At 26.8% G+C, this 17500-nt stretch overlaps 2 long non-coding RNA genes across 2 annotated transcripts in view; both read left to right on the top strand.

Moving 5' to 3' along the window:
• Window positions 1-12929: 12929 nt before the first annotated feature.
• Window positions 12930-13961, top strand: LOC136086639 (uncharacterized). The gene is made up of 4 exons (XR_010641485.1): window positions 12930-13010; window positions 13118-13248; window positions 13671-13740; window positions 13881-13961. It is a non-coding gene; the product is annotated as an uncharacterized LOC136086639 (long non-coding RNA).
• A 1019-nt stretch (window positions 13962-14980) lies between these two features.
• LOC136086638 (uncharacterized) overlaps window positions 14981-17500 on the top strand; it is a 3656-nt gene continuing 1136 nt past the window's right edge. Inside the window, exon 1 of the long non-coding RNA XR_010641484.1 lies at window positions 14981-15129. This is a non-coding gene — a long non-coding RNA (uncharacterized LOC136086638). The remainder of the gene's footprint in view (window positions 15130-17500) is intronic.

The following is a 17500-nucleotide window of genomic DNA, read 5'->3' as shown; positions in this document are numbered from 1 at the left end:
ACTGGACCGGAATTTTCCAATTCATCGATCTAGTTGTTCAACGAAAATAGCAGCAATGTAAACAAAGCTCTTCAAGTGTTTTTGTTTCTGATATAGTAAGTATCGTAGAACATCTAAAGGATTCATTTTTATTATATTATTCTATATGAATTAAAGTAACTTCTTTAAGTGAAGCTGATGGATCCACGTTTATTACATCAAATGAAACTTGAACATTGTTTTCGTCTACATTCTATGAGTTTGTTTTGCTGATAAATTCAAGAGAATTTTTCAAACGTGTTTTATTTTTATTTAGGATAGATTGTATTGCTTTTATTAAGGTTAGGTTGGTTTAACCAGGGTTGAGGTTACAGTTTTATATTTCGTTTTAGTTAATGAAGAGTCATAACTTTTAGTCAAAAAGAATAAAATATTGTGGGCTACATAAAGCATTAGATCCATCAAATGAAAATGGATATTGTAATGATTAAAATGGAGATCAAATGTAAAAATAGGACTTTTGACGAAATATTGTTAGCACTATTGCATTTAAAGATAATTTCTGATAAATTATATGGAATAAATCTCGATAATAGGCAACTTCTAAAAACTTTTTTGTATTGACAATTTTATGATAATTTTAGTCGAGAAAAATATTGTTTTACCACAGCTTCTCCAACGATTCCATATTTCAAAACTTTGGCCTTGAAAACGTAATAGTTTTTGTTAAATTGCTCGACATAAGTTTAATATTTTTCCCATCAAATATTTTTTTTCCCATCAAAATACTGTATACTCTTTCTTATGAATTATAACTTTAAACTTTTCATGCTACATACCAAAATGTAATTTCGACAAATGTAAAAGAATTTTGAGTTTTTATGGATGGCTTACTAATTATTGGAACGAAACTGTGCTTAAGTAGAGCACACTTCAACAAAATATTTAATTTTTTTATTAGAAGTATGCTTCAACATATTGATATTTGTATCACCAACTATGTTAACATGTTTTTGTGTGTTATTAATTTAGTTTAAGAATGAGTTTAATGAGTTTTGAATGATTTAAATTTATCTCCAGGTTCTCCTTATATAGTTTATATGATAATGTTTTCAGAGTTTTTGTAATTTAGTTCTATGCATAATGACTTACAATCTGTCTCATTCACACTTGGCTTTTAACGCAAATTAAAGGCAATTTATTAGAGGATATAAGTATTTACGCCTCCTTCAGCACGAGTTTTTCAAGGTTGATGAACAGATGTTTACTTTTCGAATTCCAATTGTGCATTTTGTTCACATAATTCTTGTCTATTGGTTTTTAATAGGTAATTTGATCCTAAAGATTAAATTCGTGTAGTTTTAACAAGCAAATTATATGAAAATGATTAAACTCGTTATACTTTATTAACTTTTTTGATTTTTTAACAAATTTTGAGTATATGAATATAATAGATAAAACTATATTTGGAGTAGCTTTTCTTAATTTCATAAAGTAACAGAAGTTTTATTTCATTATGGCATTAAAATACTTTATATGTATTATTATTCTAAAAAAATAGTCTAACAAAATACTTCCCATATAATTTGATTATAGCAAATAATGATTTATGCTTTATGCTTTATTTGCTTTAGTCAATATGGTCCGAAACTGAAAACAGATTGACAATAAAATTGGTAAAGCAATTTCTGTAAACATGATGGTTGCAGTGCGTATGGTAATTAAAAATGGGCAAAGCATTTCTGCTTTAACAAAAAGTGAAATTGCATTTTCAAGTTTACAAATGTATGTGGAGAAAAAGCTAAATATTATGGTCTTGATATATAAAAGCACATACCAAACAAGAAATGTCAATAGGTTTTTTCGTTTGAAGTAGAAATATCGCTAACAATGAAGTAGTGCCTTTAGGATACTATATGGATTTACTCTCTCTCAGTTAAATCAAGTAGCTTGTAATTTTGCTAACCAAAACTGAAATATTGTTCCACAATCATGGATAAAAACCTGACTGCTTGGGAGGTTTGGTTGTACAGTTTTAAAAACAGATTTAAAGATCTTTTCCTAGATAATAGTATCCATTCAGTTTATGACACACTTTATCAGATTAACAAAATGTTCAAATGATAAACCAGTTTTATTGGTTTTGGAAAATCACGAGACACACCTAACTATTAAGACAATTGATCTAGAAAAAAAAAAAGGGGTTTATTTTGTTGACATCACCTGACTGCAGCCACAAGATACAATGTTTAGAAAAAACTCTCTGTGGACCATTTAAGTCCTTTTATAATCATGTAGCAAATTCTTTCATGGTGAATAATCTAGTGAATAATCCATAACAGTTATGATGAACAATTCATAACAATTTATGACATTTCAAGTTTGGTTGGAATTGCGTTCATGATTTTTTCTTTTAGGATTTGCACCTAAAAAAGTATCAAAATTTTACTTTAGTTTTTTTAATTTAATTCTATGACTTTTAGCGATAAAGACTTTCTAAGATCTTATGTCATCATTTGATTTTAAAGTTCAAAATCAAAAGTCTCCATCATATCGTAATGTTGTATTTTCAACATCCAACTTCAAAATAATCATAACGCCAGGATCTTCAACCTCATAATTTGCTCCTGAAGAAATTAAACCAACTAAATCTAAAAATTAGACCAACTAAAATCACAAACACCGCCAAGAAAGTACAGAGGTGGAAGAAAGCTACTATGGTTAGTTGTTGCAGCCGCAATGGTTAGTTGTTGCAGCCGCAATGGTTAGTTGTTGCAGCCGCAATGGTTAGTGTTTGAAGCGATAATGATTAGTGGTTGTGGTTAGCGATTGCATCTACTATGAAAAACTTTATTAATCAAGTGTTTAGAAATTTTAAAGTTATATTTGAAAACAGAAAAATTATAGATAAATGATAATTAGGTGAAACAATCGATAATGTAAACAAAGACGAGTTTATAGTAACACGGAAATTTTTAAATATCCAGCAGAAAGACATGTTCATAAAAAAATTTGAAGAAAATTTTATCTTCTTTTTTTGATTTATAAGCAACCTCTAAGAAGACCTAAAGATCTTAGTTGTTAAAAAGCACAACATTTAACAACCATGGCATTTTTTATTTTTTTATCAGTTTTACTTTTATGATATGAAATTGCATTTGAAACTTTTTTTATTGTTACAAATCAAATAAATAAACTTTATTTTAGATCAGAAGAAAAAATTTCTGTTCATAAAACGTTTTAAAATCTGGTTAAGCGGTAGATAAGATATAGAAATTAAATATTGTTTGAAAAGACTTTTCATAAAAGATTTTAATCATCAGAATTTTAATCATTGCCATGGCAATTTTTTAAATACAAAAACACAATAAAGATTTTTTTAATCATGCTGCTTTTTTACTAATGGCGCTCTACATTAACATTGAAAAAAATGTGAACTCCATCTTTTAAATTAAAGAATAATGTGAGTGACATTAAGTGACGCAGCAGCTAATTTAAGATAATTAAGTTTTAAGAAATTTGTGTTTACCGTAAGATTGTGCAAAGCAGCAATTTATGATATCTTTAATAAGGTAAGCAAATGAGGCATAGGCATATTGTTATGGAGGCAAGCCGTTCAAAAACATGGATTTAGTCTTTCACAGTCGCCCAATCAAAGACTCTTAAGCTTTTTTAAAAGGTAAAGCATATGAGGGTAATTGGCAAGAAAAAACATGTAGGAACGACAAACCGGATAAAAGCTTTGACTGAAAAAATTTGACCTTAACCTTGCTTTTTCACCTTTTTGGTCAACTCGTCTTTGACTTGGTCGAATCTGAAGAAACAAACGGGTTGAAGAAAAACTTAATTAAAATATGTAAAAAACTAAAAACGCTATTTAATAATACTTTTCAAAAATTTTATATAGGAGTAATGACCCACGAAACTATGTCTGGATCTTTAGTAAGCACCCGTTAGGTTACAAAGTTAATGAAATATAAATCTAAATCCTAATACAACACGAAAAAAAGTTGTTTCATATAATCGAACCAAGTTCCAACAGTTTTTTGTACCACACCCAAAAGAATAGAAAATAGCAGATGGATAAAGACAACAAACTTTAAAAACTTTTCAAAAATCAAAGACGTATATAAATGGAGTAAAATAAATTTCTAGAAAAGAAAAAACGGTATACGCTTTGAAGTAGTTTGAAACCTTTTAAATTTAACTATAAAAAAAATTGATAGATTATGAAATATTAAAAATATCATTAATTCATTTATAATAATATAAATAAATAAATATAAGTATATTAAAAAAAATTAATTAGTAACTTATTTTTACTTTTCTACTAATTTAAAATAAAATCTTTTTAAACGAATCGCAAGTAATGTTACATTTAAAATATATGCTAATGTTATAAAGTTTAAAAAATCACATCAATGTCAACATTAAAAAGCATTAAAAGATAGATACATATATTTTAAATACTTTTTCAAAAAGTATGTTTAAAAATGACTTTAAAATTGCCAAATTCTATTAAGTGCTGAAAAGAGGAAACATTAATTATTAATTTGTATTGTGATAAAAAGGAAGAAAAAGAACTTCTCATAAAAAACCCGAATATTGTTCAATACATTTAAATAACCCAGGCTACAAGCTCCATATTCATCACATTTAATTTGCTCAAACTAAACAGCCCCAGCTTAACAACAAAGTCATTCCTATTCTAACTTGATCCATATTTGGTATTGTCAACAATACACACAAAGTACAAAGTAAGCCGACTGGCTATTGAGTTTTGGAATGGTAACTTATTTTGGAAACAAATGAAAGTGTTACACAACCAATTAACATTAAGGTAAAAGCAAAAACCCACAATAAAAACCAGCAAATAAAACAAGCAATTAATCAGATTTGATAGGTTTAACCCAAATGGTTTAAAGCATGGATTAAACCATTTGAAAAAAATTTAATTTAAACCAAATTACTTTTTTTAAACATCTTTAAATTTACAACGGAAAAGTAAAGTAGGGTTATGTTTACAAAATAAACTTAATATGTAAATGCACCTATTTGAAAGCATAATGATGCTTCTGAAATATAATTTCTTATGCATATCAAATTTACATTTGTTTTTTAAATGCGAAATAAAAGGTTGAGTTAATCCATGATGTACACCAAGCTAGGAAACAATATGAAAGTAGTAAACGTAGCAAAGTTTGCTTTTATATACAGAACGTTTAAGAACGATGTATTGATTGATGAATTGTATCAGTAATAATAATAAAAGATATGATTTACTAATATAAATACCTTATGCTTTCTTAATTAAAAAAGTTGATTAAACACAGCTTATTTAAATAAAAAGTGTTTAAAGTAAAAAAGGCACGGATTTTGAGTTTTTTTTGATTAAAGAAAAAAATTACAACAGTTTTTGCTTTTTATTCATAAAAAAAAAGTTTTTTTTTCAGCCCTGCTCATAACTTACTTTCTGTTGATCTTTTTTTGTAAACCATGTTGTGCAACAATCTAACAATGGTAGCAACTTAAAATACATTGATTTTTACATTTACATTTTTTTTGTTGGTATTTTCAAAGTCAAAGTTTTATTTCACCATGTACTCTCCCTCAATTCTTTAAGATGTATTTACTAAAACTCCTTCTCTTTACTAAGGTAAACTCAGTAGAAAAACTAATTGTAGAAAGAAGAAATTCTTTGATAACAATCTCACAAAGATAATCAGACAAAAGTTTGGTAGAAACAAGTTTTTAAAATGCATAGTTTAAAACAACAATTTGCTAAGTATATTTTATTCATTAAGTTAAAACAAGCTTAAACATACTTAAAAACCTTATTACTTTGATTAAAAAAAGATGTCAGAGGGTTGATGAAAGGTTTTTTTTCTAAAATAATCAAATATAATATTATTTGTGTATTCAAAATGAGCGCATTTGTTAACCTTGAACATTGTATCGAAAGCTTTATTTATTTATTTAAAAATTATTTTTATATACGTAAAATAAATAGTTTTATTTTCTGTAATAAAACGTTATCCTTGTTTTAATTAATTGTTCGTTTTTTTACCCTTAATGTCCTATTATGCACCTCTGAAATTTTGAATCATTTATATTTGATTTTACAGTTATTATTTGCATCAAATAGATAAAAAAAACAAATAAGTTTTATGGTAACACAGTAACTTAAAACTCATTCCGAAATAGACCTTTTAATTTTCTTTATAAGCAAAAACCAAGAGTTACTTAAAAAGAACTTGTGCAGCTTCGGTAAAACAACACCTCATAGTTAAAACTAATTTTTTGGAACACTATTTTTGTTTCAAAAGCAATATATAATTATTTTTAGACGTTTGATTTAATAAATATTACAATCAGGGAAATGTTTTTCGTATAAACGTATATAAAAAAAAACTTTATTAAACGATTTTTACTTTAAAACCTAAGTACATGTTAACAAATATATTTAAAAACTTTACTTGAACTTAAAAACGCCACAAGTATATGAAATATTTCAAAATTTATAAAGATGGATTTAATTATCTTCCTTGGAACAAAAGTTTTACAGAATTTCAATAAACTTTTGGATAATATGATCTATAGAAATTCTATAGAGTTGTATAGAATTTCTATAGAACCTCTCTTAGTTTCTATAGAAATTCTAATAGATTTTTTTTTTCTACTTTTTATTTTAAAGAAAATAAAGTTTTATAGCAATTTCGATAGAAATTAATAGACATTCATAGGAAATTTTATAACATTTCTATACAATTTATATACACCATATGTTCCAAAATATTATAAAATAACTATAGTACCTTTTTTCCCTGGTTATAACCTAATTTAAAAAAACTGAATAAAAAAAACATACCCGAATGACATTTTAATGATCCCAGTGCACAAACATGTCTTTTCAATACATTCGATAATGCAACTCATTTTTTAAAACGGCTCTTATATTTACAGTTTTTGCTCAAAACTTTTACTTAAAAAATAACTTAAAAGTTAACTAATTTACGAAACTTAATAAAAAAAAATTTATATATATATACACTTAGCGACATGGCAATAATCTAAAATCCTGAATGCCGATAACAATGCTGCAGTAACAAATATAGAAACATAAATATAAAAATATATGTATGCATATATATTTATATATATAAATATATATTTATTTATATATATATAAATATTTATGTATATATATATATATATATATATATATATATATATATATATATATATATATATATATATATATATATATATATCATATAAACATATACCCTCTAAAAAATGAAGCGTTGATTTGATGTTGATCGACGTTGATTTTGCGTTGACATTCGCGATCAACGGCGATCAACTATAAATGGATGTTGTAGCAACGGCAATGTTATCAACTGCAAATCAACGTCTATTTACAAACACTGAGCGTTCGTTGATTTTCTGTCAACAAAAAACAAATTTATTGATCCGTTTATTAACAGTAATTTGATGAGCATTTTCTGCTGGGATTTTTTTGTTATTTTTGGTGGTTATAAAACGTTTGTTCAAATTTTAATTGTATTATGCGGTAGAAATGAATATAAACTTTATTGAAAAACATATATTTTATTAAGTAATTATTTTTTCAGTTCTTGAATAAAGATTATCTTAATGAAATTAGGGTAGTTTTTTTAACTATTTAAGGATAATAAAACATCATAATATAAATATTTTAACAATTTAACATGCAAAAGTCACAATTTAGCAGCAATTTGGCTTATTAATGCTTATTATAATAACATTACTATAATCATAGCAAATTAGTAATGTTTATGACTGCAAGTATTTGCCTGATAAATTCTGACTGCAAACTTAAATCATATAGTACAAAATGCAATTTAAATTGGTTTTTTCTGTGTAAGAATAATAATTCGTTTTTTTTTTTTTTTTGTGATGTAATAAGATGAAGATAATAATGTGTGATAATAAATGTGACAGAAGCCTATACATGAGAGAATTTATGAAAGAAGAAAGAGATACTAAAAAAAGAATAAAATATCTTCTTGAAGAGTGCAATATTGTTGTTAGAGGAAATTGCATGTATCTAGATTCAGACATTCAAAAGAGTTTTGAATTTTCTGAAGATGTGCACAGTAATGTAGTTTCTAAAGATGTGCACAGCGATATATTGATGTTTTCAATCACTTCGCCTGAAAATAAATTTTGTTTAAGTAAAGTTGAATCTAATTATGTTGATGTTGATAACATTGCAGTTGAAAATAGTTTATACAGTAGTTTTGATACTCTAACTTCAACAAAAGATTTTTTTTATAATTGGTCATTAAAATACTGTATAAAAGATGATGCCTTAAATGCAATTTTATTTCACTTAAATAAATTTACTCCATCTATACCAAAATGCAGGCAGACATTACAAAAATCTCTTTAAAAAGTTAATGTTTAATATGTCAGTAAAGGCGATTATATATCTTGGAGTTGAAAATGCAATTGATTATTACATATCAACAGTTGGAAATAAGGAAAAGCTTGATATAATTGTAATTATTGATGGTGCGCCTATGTACAATAGTAAAAAGACTTCCATTTGGCCTATACTAATTACAATTAACAGAAAAGAACCATATGCTGTTGCAATTTGGTATGGTCAGGGAAAACCAAACAATTTGTATGAGTACTTTAAAGATTTTATTCTTGAAATAAAAAAATTGCAAATTAATGGGTATAAACAGCTGCAGGTGACTATTAAAGCTTTTGTTTGTGATGCGCCTGCAAGAGCATCACAAATACGTTAAATGCATTATAGGGCATAGTGGCTACCATAGCTGTGAAAGATGTATAGCAGTTGGCACACAAGAACATGGTGTAAGATTATTGGAAACAACTGCTTTACTTCGTACTGACATGGCTTTTAAAAATAATTTGTATAAAGAAGAAGGTCACAAACTTGAGAGTCTTTCTCCCCTTGTTCAGTTGATTTTCCCAATGGTAACTGGATTCCAGGGTTGCAAAAAAAACGGTTTTTTTGAAAAAAACCAAAAACCATCGGTTTTTTAAAAAAACCAAAAAAACCATGGTTTTTTTGGTTAAAATTAAATTTTTATTAAATATGCCGTATTTAGTTATCCTTTTAAATTAAAAAAAAGCATAACGCATTTTATTTGAGTAAACTATATTCTTTATCAATATTACTGTAATATTTCATCAAAGTTGTTCAATACATCATTGTTTAGTGTTCTATATATAAATACAAGCTGCTTTTTCTACCCCCAATTGGTTTCTTAACTTGGAATGAACAAGGCCAAAAGTTGAAAAAATTCTTTCAATTCCAGCACTAGAAGCTGGAATTGAAAGAATTTTTTACTGAAGGTTTATTAAATGCACTAGGTGCATTTAATAAACCTTCAGTATCCATTATGTTACAATCCACAATTTTTAGAGATTTCCACCATTCTATTGGTGATATATTTTTTAAAACAGATTCACTATACAAATAGCTTTTATCGACTGGAGCAGATTTGGCTTTTAATTTGAATATTATTGGTAACAAATTCTTTAACTCTTTATCTGCGAAATTCATGGCAGCTTCATTTTCATTTTCAGAAAGATTATATCCAAAATATCTAGGATCTTTAAATATATATATTTACAAATAGCTTTTATCGACTGGAGCAGATTTGGCTTTTAATTTGAATATTATTGGTAACAAATTCTTTAACTCTTTATCTGCGAAATTCATGGCAGCTTCATTTTCATTTTCAGAAAGATTATATCCAAAATATCTAGGATCTTTAAATATATATATTTACAATTATATTAAAACAAGGAAAGTTTAAAATTTAAAATGGCAATGCAGTATTTTAACTACCTTCAAGAAGTTGTTGATCTTCCGTTGACTCCATAATTTCATGGAGTTTTTTTTTTTTTTTTTTTTTTGTTATTTCACCTCCCCAAGGCCCAGAAGGCCACTACAGATGAGGAGGCTACTTAATTGTGGTTATAACCCTCTCTCAACTCTATAACTCCGAAACACGAACCTTGACGAACAAGGCCGCTGCGCGGAGAAACAAGTTGAGCGCGGTACTACCAGGGACATGGTGGGTTTGCATGGTGGGTTTGGACAGTTGCGATTGCTTGCACTTTTTTATATGTTCATGCATCCTTTGAATTTGACCTTCCATTTCTTTTCCACACGCATTACTCTACACCTGCTCTGCACCCCTTTCTTTCTGCTCTACACCCCTTTCTTTCTGGAACAGTCACTCGTGTATATTTTAACCAAATCATATCACATTTGCGCCCAGTTTTTTGAGACATTTTTTGTGATATCAATAAATTATGTTAGAACTACTTATAGTTTTGCTAAACAAATATATATATATATATATATATATATATATATATATATATATCGTTAAGTTTTCTTAACGATATATATATATATATATATACACACATATATTTATATATACATATATATATATATATATACACATATATTTATATATACATATATATATATATATATATATATATATATATACACATATATTTGTATATATATATATATATATATATATATATATATATATATATATATATATATATATATATATATATATATATATATATATATATATCATTAAGATAACTTCCTGATGAAATAAGTTCATTAGGAAGCAATTCTTCTTGATGAACCTATTGAAGGAGAAACAGCCTGTAGAAGAAAACAGATAAATATGTGTTATTACTAATTTATTACAACTCTGTTCTAAAAGAACACTGAGAACTTCTATGAAAAAACAGAAACAAAAATCATGGATTTAAAAAAAATATCTATATTGAAGATTAGTTATAATTGTTAACATAACCATGTTTTAGTTTCCTGTTGTAAGTTCAAATCTTTTTAAAAAAACATTAATTTGGTTTAAACCAACATTTTTTAAATTGGTTTAAACCATTTGGTTAAAATTATGCAACCCTGCTGGATTCCCATTGGACTATATGCACCTTATATGTCTTGGGGTAGTTAAAAAACTTCTAATAAACTGGTGTAAAGGTCCCCTATGTATTAGAATAAGTCAATCTGTTAAAGACAGTATTTCAAATGAACTCATAAATTTACGAAGTTATGCACCACCCAATTTTCAACGCAGACCACGCTCTTTAAATGAACTTTAGAAGTGGAAAGCACCAGAGTTTTCGATTCTTTCTGCTTTATGGTAGAACTATTGTTTTAAAAGGAAAAATAAATAAAACTAACTATGTTGTATTTATTTCTCTTTTAATTGCTATGCACATACTGCTTTCAGATAAAATGGTGAAAAATGAATTGTTAGTGGCATATGCTAAACAGTTGCTTTTTTGGTTTGTTAGAAAAGTACAAATTTTGTATGGGGAGATCTTTGTAACATACAATGTTTATAGCATGATTCATTTAGCTGATGATTGTGTTAACTTTGGGGAGAGTCTTGATCATCTATCAACTTTTCCTTCTGAAAACTTTTTGGGTCAAATTAAAAAATGGTGCGAAAATCACATCAGACTGTTGCCTTAATACTGAATCAACAAGATGTGAGAAAAAAGGTTTATTTTAGTAGAAGAGGTTTTACTAGATCTTGTAAAAAGTTAGGCACTAAATCCTCATTCAGTTCGAAAGTTTTTTCCTGATTGTTTTGAAACATCTTATTTAGACATTTGCTATGAAAATTCATTAGCCAACCTAAAAACAATTTTTTTGAAAAAAAAAGAACTTTTGAAAAAAGGCAGCATGATACCTGTTCAAAAAGGTGGTTATGCTTTTTTTCTGCTTAGATATTATGATATTGCCTATGATCACTGATTTCTTGAAGTAAAAACACAAATTTTGATTATACTTGCAGACCATCAATTTTTAAAGAATGTTTTTGCATGTGTCATTTTGTAAAATTTGTTATAAATTCGTCAAATATATAGTTCATTGAATAATTTTAAAGTGAGTTGAATGCATTTTAATTTAAAATTTTTTTGTGTGAAACTAATACCTGGTATGTTTATAGAAATAATAGAATATTTACGCTGGTGTTTTACATTAATAAATCTAAAAAATCTTTTACAAAGTTCATTGTTTTAATCTCTAATGTATTTTTAATTTTATTTTGTAACTTAAATAAGATTGTTTAGAATTGAATTGCACCAGAATATTGAAATGTCTTTTGCCATCGTTGAATTTTTAAATGGAAAAATTAAAGAAGTGGAAGTGATTGCTAAAAGTTGGATGAAAAATGATGGGAAATGCTTCTGGCCGCAATTTAAAAGTTTCGCTGCAATTCGTAAAGCTGTCACTACCTTGCAGGCACCAACCTCTGATTGGGAGATATACCCAGCTAGGATTTTATACACTACAGGTTTGCATATTACTATAAAAAAATGTAAAATAATTGAATTAGATACTGAACTGTATGTTTTGACCAGGGCACTGGAGAGGATAAACATGTGCTGGTGCAAATTTATTTTGGGCCCCCTGTTACAATATGACTATTCTCTCATTTAATATCACTTATTTTAAATCACATATTCCAACGAGCATTTGTTCATATTAAACTTTCTGAATGTCTTTAGAATGTTTAAAGAAGATTTCCAACAATTAAAAAAACTTTTTTTAATTAAAAATAAAACATTTTTATTTCGGACTCTTTAAAAAAAAAAGTTTTTTTTAACAATGTTTTTAGTTTTTTTTAAAACTTCTAGTTTTTTTTTTAAACTTTTAGTGTTTTTTAAAAACTAAAAAATTCATTAATTTTCATGGGTTTTTCATTAAAATTCATAAATTTTTATGCGGTGCACCAACTGCACCCTATTCTTATAGCTTGCTTTTGCCTGCTTTTGCCGCAAACATTTCAATTACATTTTCATTAGATATTGATAAATGATTTTACGTACATAGATTTGTGTTTAGATTTTTATGAAGAAGCTTGGTGCTTAGAAAAAGCAGCAGATTCTTCAAATATTGAAACTGACACTAAAGAGAAAAAAGGGACAAAGCAAAAGTAAATTTTACTAAAATTAGTTTTTAATAAATAAAAAATTTTTAAATAAAGAATTACACATTTTTTTTGCACTTTTTTTTGTTTAAAAAGTAAAGTTTGTATTAAAGGAGAATGACGGCAATGAAATTCTGTGAAAGTGATGAAGATAATGTGGTTGGTGATGAAGAACTATATGGAAGACATTATTTTGATAGTTCAAATAGCCAAAGAACATCTAACGTGATTTCAAATATAGCAGGTTAACTATTTTTGCAAAAGTAAAATAACGGTTTGTTAAATTAAACATGCTTATTTTTTTACTGAATTATAGATGTTTTTAAATCGATATCAACTCCCCATTTACACAGTGAAATAGCAAGCATTTCAGTTGCTGATAATAACATTGACTTCTCGAAAGAAACTAATCTATCTCAAGGAAAAATGATGTTGTCTTCAAATATATTGTTAAAAAAAAAGTCCTAATGTTGCTTTTGTTCTAATTAAAATCTGTGTGCGTGTGCAGTAAAAAAATTAATAGAAATCAGAACTATATGTTATAGAATATAATTTTTTGACAAATATTTTATAAATATATGTTTGTTGACAATTTTAAATAAAAATCACTATATAATGTTTAAAAATTTTGTTTAATTTTTGTATGTATAATTTATCTATACCTAGGTAGAAAATGGCTTTAAAAATTGTGTTTTGGATAAAGAGGATAGCAGAGAAACACATTTGTCTTGCCAGGGTAAATTAAATTTTTAAGAATGTACATTTCAACATGTTAATCAAAGTTTTATTTATTTTTTCCATTTAGGTAATTTTTTAAAAAATGTTTTACATTAATAATAATAAATATTATTTATTTTACTACATTTTTTTTTTAAGATTTTCAAAAAGTTGCATTGAGTTGGATGGCAAAAATAGATAAAAAGGTACTACTGTTGCTTTTTATTTTAATATCAAAGATTACATAAGGCCCCCACAAATTTTCAAAATTTTGAATTAAATCAGAAAAGTGATTTGAAAAGCAATTTTAAAAATCCATGTATTGAAATCAAGATAATTTCATTCTTATAGAATGAACATAATATGTATTCTGTAAAATATTATCATAAGAGATAATATTTTTTTATGACAATGAATAATTACTATACTGCAATTTATAAAGTAAGGTCTTATGATAGAAGGGGGGAAGGGGAGCAGTAAATACCTGCTCTAAGTCTCCAATCTCATACAGTGACATCTTATTTAAAAAAAAGATTAGTTTAAAAATTGTTCTTTTTTAAGAATCAAGACTTAATTCAATTTGCAAATATATAGTATAATTGATTCGATATTCTATTCAATGTTTAAATTTAGGATTTAGAGGGGCTTTGCATTTGGTGTGTAATGTTAAAAATAAGTAATTCAAGATTTTTTACATTTTGTAGGTAGATTAGTTATTTCTACAGCAGCCTACATCAACAGTGAGCGCTAGTTCTTTATCTACAAAGCCCATTTTTGAAAGATGCCTAACAAAATCTGATGTGGATTTACTAGAAGAAAAAGTCAAGACTAGCAATGTTTTTAAAAGTAGAGTGGTGAGTTGCTACTGATAACAATATGAGTTTCAATGTTATATTATTATTTGTTATTTTTTAAAATAAAACATAAGGGTTTATTCGCAAATAAAGTCACACATTACAACTGTTTATACCCCCTCCTTCCCCCCTTTGTCAGAAAGTGTCACAAATGATCTAATTTATTCTCCTTGTCATGTCACGTAATTTTTGTGTTTTTATTAAATAATTATTTATTTTAAAAAGTAGTAAAAATAGTTTTTAATTTTATTTTATGCAGTTTTTAAAATTAATTGTGACATCACAAATTGTTTGGCCTCTTCCCACTCAAAGTGAAACAAAATCAATGACCGCCTTTCCCCCAAATGTTTGAGGTATTTTGCGAACGACCCTTAAGTATTTTTTATTTTTTTAATAATAGATGAATTCTCTTAGTCGTTGTGGAGGTTATACTCCATATAAATCGGCTTTTGCTATTGGAAAGTTGTTAATGAGCGAGGACGCTGGGGCCTGTTTTAATGTCTCTGGTGGTTCATTGAAGATAAATTTTAAAACTCTGTATCATATGATAGTGGGTAAGAATGGTTTTATGCATTTTTTTAGATTTTTTTTTTTACAGGAAATATATTTTGTTTATCCCAGAGTAATTCCATGTCAAAACAACCAGGCCGTGCAACCTTATGTCTTTAGATTTTTTTTATATTTTTACCATAGTACATTATAAAATAAGATAAGTCCCAAAATTTCAAGGTTTTACTCCCAACGGTTCGTAAGTAATGGTTGTTTTAATTTTAGCTACTATTATTGATTTGGTCATTTTCCGCCATTTTTAATTTTACATTTCTCTTTATAAAACCAAGCCTTTAAACGTGTGAATTCTTAAAATAAGTGACTTAGTTAATCTCAAGGTGAGGAATTTAAATATATAAATAAAAAACTCATTTTATAATTAAAAAGTACCTAAATATCAATTATAAATGTCAAAAGAATGGACACCTGCCACTGTAAAATTTTTAGGTGTGTGGTAAATTTTTTAAGCCTAAAATTTCAAATTAGGTCATTGTATGTTTGAAGAACATTGTGTGAAAAAATCATTTATACATAGTTTTGTAAATATTTTACTTTTGTACTAAAAATGTATATATAATTGCAGGGGCGGACCACGATTTTTTGGTGTTTGAGTTAAATAACTTCCAGCTAAGTTCTATACTCCAAACCTTTGAATGTTCAAACTTATGTCATTTAAGGATGTTTTGCAAAAAATTGCAAAACATCCTTACAACAATTACAACATTTGCGAAGAGTCTGGGAACAAAAATACCCTAAAAAGTAGAAATCATCCACCCAAACGTGAAGGGAATTGATTTTTCCAAACAGAAAAATTACTTACTTTAATAAGATTAAAAATTGTACATATTTTTAAAATTTTGTCAAAAAATCATTTGGCATTCAGAAGGTATAAACATGTAAAGTTTACAACCTCCTCAAAACGAGGGGGGTTGTTTAATTAGGTATGATTTCTAAACAAATCATTAATTTTATTACCTTAAAGAAATTTCTACCTAGTTTAGGATATTAGAATTCATATTTCAAAAAATTAATTTCCCCCACGTTTTAGATTTCTAATTTTTAGGGTATTTTTGTTCCCAAGTTCTTTGCAGCGCAAATTTTTGCAAAACATCTTTAAATGACATAAGTATGAACATTCAAAGGTTTGGAATATAGAACTTACCTGGAAGTTATTTAACTCAAACACCAAAAAATCGTGGATCCGCTCCTGAATTAAACGTGCAATTTTTATTTCTTTTCCTAAGAGTAATTCCATTTCAAAACATCCAGGCCATACAACCCTAAATTCTCTGATTTTTTTTTCAATTTTCACCAAAGTACTTTAGGAAAAAATGATAATTCCTACCTAAATCTAAGTGGTTCTTAAGTTATAAAAGTTTTTTTAATGTATTTTTTGTTTCCTTTTTGTTCCTTGGTTCCTTGTCTTTTCCAATTATCAAAGTTTAATTGCTGAATTCAGACATGTTCATCTAATTTAAATGTTGCAATTAGTTCTACATAAATAATGTAATTAATACTTGTGCATTTTTAAATTTGCAAGTATAACATTTTTTAATTCATTATCAAAATGATTTCATGAGATATCAGTAGTTTGAGTTAGAATGCCTATAATGCATTCTAGAAAAAAAAAAGAGATTTTTTTACTACATGACCTAGACACTGATACTCTTCAAAACATTTTATGGAGATCTGAGTTGCGTGCTTGTGAAGAACTATTCAGCATTTGTAATCCCCATTTTCACTACTTTGGAAAAAGATTTGAGATGAAAAATGACAATTGTTGTAATGTTTATAAAGTGAATAAAAAAAAAATTAAAGGTTATTTGATTTCAAATATATTTTATGTAATTATATCAAAGAATTCCTTCTTTAATTTTCAAATTGTATTACTTTTCTGATGGATTTGGAAGACAGTATAAAAATTTTCAAAATCTATGCCATCACTCAGAAGATTTTTTATTGAAAGCTGAATGGATATTTTTTGCAACCAGTCATGGCAAATCTTCTTGTGATCCAATAGGTGATACAGTAAAACGAACAACAGCAAGAAAACGTCCTAAGAAAAATAAAATACTAACAATCGATGCAATGTTTGAATTTTGCACTCAAAAAACGCTCACAATAAAGGTCTTTAAAATTGATAAAGGAACTATGGTTAATGTTAGAGCTACATAAAATAAACGATTTGAGAAAGGAAAAACAATACCAGGAAGTTGAGGATTTCACCATGGCATACCAGTTTCGAAAGCATCTATGTTATTTAAAAAAACTAGTAACAATATAAATCCAAAATCTATTAATATAACTAAAAAATCAAGTTACCAAAATTTAAGTTTAATAAATTTTGAGCTAATGCAGAAATACAAATATTACACA

Source organism: Hydra vulgaris, chromosome 10 (genome assembly GCF_038396675.1).
Source record: "Hydra vulgaris chromosome 10, alternate assembly HydraT2T_AEP".
NCBI lineage: Eukaryota > Metazoa > Cnidaria > Hydrozoa > Anthoathecata > Hydridae > Hydra > Hydra vulgaris.
Note: the sequence above shows the minus strand (reverse complement) of the source record. Positions and strands in the feature narration are given on the sequence as shown.